Genomic DNA, 6000 nt, shown 5'->3' on the forward strand with positions numbered 1-6000 from the left:
GGTAGAATTAACTAAGAATTAACCATTACTCCTCCTATCCCAAACCACCTTATTAGGCTAAGCATACAAGGGGAGTTTGTGGTAGCTTATCAATTCCTCCAATTCTTTAACCAAGGGATCCTCTTTATTAGGAATATTAGCAGTGGATGGGTGTTTCCATTTCCTTTGGACATCAATATAGTCAGCCACCTTCTATCCCACCATTCTTTTTAAAGGTTCCTGTAGGCCGATGAACTTGTTGTAGATTAGTGGTTTCATCCCCAGCCAATTGTCCTCCCAGAATCTTATTCTTTTACCATTTCCCACCAACCATCTCACCCCTTTCCTTAGAACGGACCTATTCTTATGGATTTTACTCCAAACCTTAGAGCCGCTCAGGAGGTCATATTGAGGAGATTATACCTGAAATGAGTGTTGGCTAGCTATTTAGCCCTCATGATTCTCCCCCACTTGCTATTGTTTTCCAAAAATCTCCATCCCATTTTGGTGAGCAGTGCTTTGTTTAGATCAACAATCCTTCTTATTTCTAGCCCTCCCTTCTCTTTGGGTTTATAAACAATCTCCCAATTAACAAGGTTCAGCTTGTTTCTCTCCTCCATACCAAACCATAGGAAGTTCCTTTGTAGTTTTTCAGCCATACTCTGATTAATCTTGAAAATGGAAAGAAAGTAGATGGATATACCCTGCAAAGACACCACTAGTAGTTGGAGTTTCCCCACATTGCTTAGTATATACCTTTCCACCCAACTAGATTCTTATACATCCTTTCTAGAACAGTGTTCCAAAAAGTGGTGGAAACATCCTTGATTGTCAGGGGGAGACCCAGGTAGGTTTTCATGAGGATCATAGAGTGACATCCTAGGATATTTTTAATCTTAACCTACAAGATTTTAGGAGTGTTAAAAATATAGACCTTACTTTTTACAAAGTTAATTTGATGACCTAAACAATCCTCATAGTTAGCGAGTAGATTCCTCCAACCTCTAGCCTCCTAGATAGAGGATTCACCAAATAGGAAAGTGTCATCCATGAATTATTGTATAATCTTAGGAGATAGTGTAGTAGCAGGTTGGATCTCTTTTATGTCACTTGACTCTACCAACCTGCCAACCAACCTTCCCAAAACTCTAGCCACCATAATGAAAAGGTAAGGGGATAGAGGGTCATCTTGTCTCAGGCCTCTGCCAGCTTGAAAGTTATCCCAGGGGGTCCCATTAAGCAACACCTCATATTGTGCAGTTTCCACCATATTTCTTATGACATTCACAACGTCCTTTCTAAGCCCCACCTATTCCAAAACATCATAAAGGAAGGTCCAATTGACTCTCTCATAGGCCTTTGAAATATCTAATTTGAGGGTCATTCCCAGTTGTCTACTTTTTTCCATGGAGTGAATAATTTCATGGGTGGTAATGACAACATTTAGGATTTGTCAACTCGAGACAAATCTCTTCTATGGGCCCTCAATAACCATTTCTAGGAAGGGTTTAATCTTGGTGACTAGCACCTTGGAGAAAACTTTATAAATGGTATTGCAAAGGTTGATTAGTCTAAATTCCCTTATGTTTTTGGGTGTCTGGATCTTAGGCATGAGAACAATAAAGATCTTATTGATCCTTCTTAGTATTCTCCCAATTCTAATCATGTTCCTAGTGGTCCAAACCAGTTCATTTTTAATGACTTCCTAGAAATACTAAAAGAAGGTCGGTGAGAAGCCATCAAGGCTCGGAGCCTTAAAGACCTTCATAGAAATCACAACTTTCTTCACCTCTTCTTCCGAGACTTTCTCCCTTAACTTATCATTTTCCAACATAGTTGGGATGGTATTGAGCATACTTTTGCTAATTATATCATTGTTCCTTCTTGTCCTCCCTTTAGTAGGCATCCATGAAGAACTCAACCAGATGTTTTCCCATATCCTCCTACTCCTTCTAGGCCCTTTCTCCCTCCTCTTCAAGGGAGGTAATGGTGTTTCTTTTTTTTTGTGTTTTAAAGTTGATCTATGGAAGAAAGAGGTATTCATGTCACCTTCAGAAAGCCAATAAATATGAGATCTTTGCTTCCAAAAGACCTCCTCATTGTTAATAGTTTCCTTCAGCCTCCCCCTACAATGCTCCTCCTCTTGGGTGTTAGCCTCTATATCATCCCAACTGCCATAGCTGCTTGTAGCCTCTTAAGTTCCTCTTCAATATCTCTTTTGATTTTAAACACATCCCCAAATGATCTCTTTGTCCATTCATTAACATTCCACCTAACATTATCCAATTTTTGGGTAAGCCTAAACATTGCAATCTCATCCACCTTGATCTTCCACCATTCTTCCACCTTATGCCTAAAGTCTGGATGAGATTGCTACATAATTTCATATCTGAAAGGTTTAGACTAACTCACCATACCATTCTCCCAATTGAACATAATCGAGAAGTGGTAAGAGATGGTTCTTGAAAGGTTAACAAGAGAGGAGGGGATGAGGTGTGGCCAGTCCCCCGAAACTAGGAGTCTATCCAACCTCACTTGGATCAAATCCTTACCCTTCTTGTTATTGGTCCAAGTGAAGGGGTTACCTAGCAATTCAACATCCATGAGATCATATGTGTTCATAAAATCTAAGAGATCCTACATGCTTTTTGAGAAGTCATTGCCCCCCCGCCCACCACACCCCCCCCCCCGCCCCCCCCCCCCCCCCCCCCCCCCCCCCAAAAAAAAAAAAAAAGATTTTCTAAAGGGCATGGGGGGTGTTAAAGTTCCCCATGCACAATTTTTTTTTATTCTTCATATTACCCAATATTCCTCCTATAATGCTAAAAACCTAGCATACTACAAATATTAATAATAACTTAACATTTACGATACTAACTAATAACATCACTTGTGATAAGACGAAGTGAACACCAAAAAGGAACGCAAACCAAAAATGGTAAGCTCCTTGGGTGTGACCTGTAATGACATAGATATGTAAAGATAGCTAGGAGATGTGTGCTCGATTGTGCTCAAGCTTCAAGTGATGGGTTGTTTATCAAGCATGGAGGTGAGTGGAGGATTCAACCATGGAGGTGAAGATGGATTTTAACATGGTAAAGGTGTAAATGGATATGTTGTAGTGGTTAGTGGGACATTATAAGTTTGCATGTGTAGATGATGGATTGTGAAAGGGGAAGGGCTCAATTTATTGGCTAAGGCGTAATGAGATGGAGGGTTGGGATGCAAGGATGAAAGAATGGTGAGGGAGGGCTAGGATGCTTTTAAAGGGGAGCACATGGATTGTGCTTGTTTGGAGACAATCAAGGAGTGACACTTGTCACAAGGAGGATGAGTGTGAGGGGATGGGAAAAATGGATGGTCAAAGGGAGTAATGAGGGAGGAAGAGTGTGTAAGAGGGATGTAAGAGACATTAATGACATGTAAGGGCTAGTAATGCACTTGTATAGGGATGGAAGAGGACAAGGGAGACTACTGACTTTGGCTTGGGTTAGCAATTCTTAACCCTTGCTTAAAGTTGTGCACAAGTTTAGGAGAAGGGTTAGGCTTAGCTTAGAAAGGGGGTTAGGGGATAAGTGGCTTAGCTTTGATGGGATGGATTAGTTAGGTGGCTAAGTGAGGTTAGTAGGGGTGGATGGGTTGAATTAGGGGTAAAGGTAGGGTTTAGGGATAGTTGAAAGGTTTAGGATGATTTTATTGAATGATTTATTTAATAAAAGGGGTATGTGGGATTAAATTAAATAGATTTGAGGATTTATTTAATTTAATAGAGGAATAGGGATTTAATTGATAAATTGATCTTGGGTTATCATTTCATTTTATCAATTGGACTATAGTTAATTAAATTAATTAATTAACTAAGGGATGACAATTAATTAATTAAATAATAAATATTTAATCAATAATGTCCTAGGAGATGACTAAATAAGATTACCTAATGGTGTAATCAAATTTAGGTGTCTATATTTTGCCCCTCTTTGACATAGTGTTGGAACAACACTATTTCAAAGAAGTTCAAATATAAATGACATGAAGAAGACTTTTTGTTTTAAAAAGTAGCATGGTTGGCTTGGTTTTGAAAAGAATATGATAAATTGTACTACATGATGACCCCTCAAGAAAGCAACGGGGAGAGAGAATGAATCTCAATGACTTATTGAAAAAGTTAAAATAAAGTAACGGTAGCAGGGGGATGTAGAAGGGAAAAATGAGCATGAAAAAGATAATTAAATGGTAAAATAAATGGGTGGGAGGAAACTATGGGGGTGGGAGGGGTCACAGAGGGAAGAAGGGCATCACCCAAGGTCTATAAGAGGGGCTAGGAGGGGTAAAAAGGGTTATTGGCTCTCATATGAACGACAATATATTGATGTTTGGAGCTATAATTTGGACAATATGATGGTTGCGCAGGGACGACTGGAGCATTGGGAAAATGTGGTGTGACAAGTACAAGTGCAACAAATACTAGATTGATTGGTAGGGTCAAAAAACTATACTTTTTCATTTATGCATTTACTTGTGTAGCATTCCCACAATTTAGAAAATGTGTTCCCATGGGCATAGGTCAGACAGGATTGCTATAGGGATCAGCGAGACTATGATCCCACAAAATTAGTTAGAGGATAGGGCTAAAAATTGGTGTCAAAATCTATTTTTGCAAGATCGTGAATTTGGTAAGAAGGTCTTTGAGAATGCAAATCCACTAGTAATCTTTTGTAGGGCAGCGAGTTCGCTAGCAAAAATGCGTTCTTGTTTGTGGGAACGTAGGTTCATGATTTAAGGTAGTGTTTTAAGAAAAGGTTAACGTGGGAATGGGGAGAAGTTTTACTGGTAGTGGTAATGGGCTGGGTGCATTCCTGTAGTAAGCTAGGGTTGTGGGAACACAAAGGTGCATCTAGGATAGCGAGAACACTAGAGAGGGTTTTTTGGGGAGACAAAAGTCAAAGAGCGATTGTGGCGTTTAAGTCGATTGGGCAAAGGGAGAGGCAGACAAAGGAGCCAGTTGTGTATAGATGGGCTGATCCACTTACGTATCATCATACAAAGGAGGTAGACTAATGATGAGTCTAGATAGATGAAATACAGGTATTTACATGGAGGCCATGTATGGGTCTCAGGATGTGGGCAGAGGAGAGGTAGCATTTTCCATACACTATTTCACCATGTTTTATTTTTGTGTGGTGGGAGTACATTGTAGAGGAGTACTAGCTAGATAAGGCCCTTTAGGCAGTTTCGATGGCCATAGGTTGCCCTCGAGGAGCTGAACTGGTATCAACACGTGATGCGAGAGCTAGTCACTAATTTTGGGCCTGCACTTTAGCAGAAGGGGTTACTACAGGCATGTCAAGACTTAGTGCTATAGGAGTGGGATTAGTTTGGGGGTGTAGAAGATGTGGACTCAACTTAGGAGTACCAAGATGGTTTTGAGCATCCTAGGCTAGTAGGATGGGCCCTGGTCACTAGAGCAGCAGTGGTGGCAAGAGAGATTGCCTGAGCAATGAGGTAGGGGAGATATGTTGCTAGGGGGTTATGACAACGAGCAGATGTTGTTGGAGGCACCACTAAGGTAGAGGTGGAGGGTTGTGAGGGAGGAGAGACTAGAGGAGATTAGGCCATAGCCATGGAAGGGAGAGGATAGGTCAACGGAGGAGAGGAGACCACAAGAGGAGGGTGGACAAGGGCCATAGGGGCTAGTAGGTGGAGGGGGAGGTGGAAAGGGGGTGGAGGTGGCTCATCATTAGGGAGGGGGGATGATGGATTAGCTGGCAGGTATGCATTGTTGCAGCAAACATACGAGGCGACAAGCCAACTACTATGAGATACACAACAAGAGAGGGATCAACTCATAATAGAGCGAGATCAGTGTAGACACCTAAAATTGTCCTAAAACACTATATTAATTAATTTAATATCTCCTTTGACACTATGATTAATTATTAATTAATTAATTATATTTTTTCATATTCTTCTACTTATTTAATTAATTTTAATTAGTTAAATCATTTCACTTCCCTAATGCAT

The sequence above is a fragment of the Cupressus sempervirens genome, chromosome 5 (genome assembly GCF_028749045.1).
Source record: "Cupressus sempervirens isolate cs-2001-9-10 chromosome 5, ASM2874904v1, whole genome shotgun sequence".
Classification (NCBI taxonomy): Eukaryota; Viridiplantae; Streptophyta; class Pinopsida; order Cupressales; family Cupressaceae; genus Cupressus; species Cupressus sempervirens.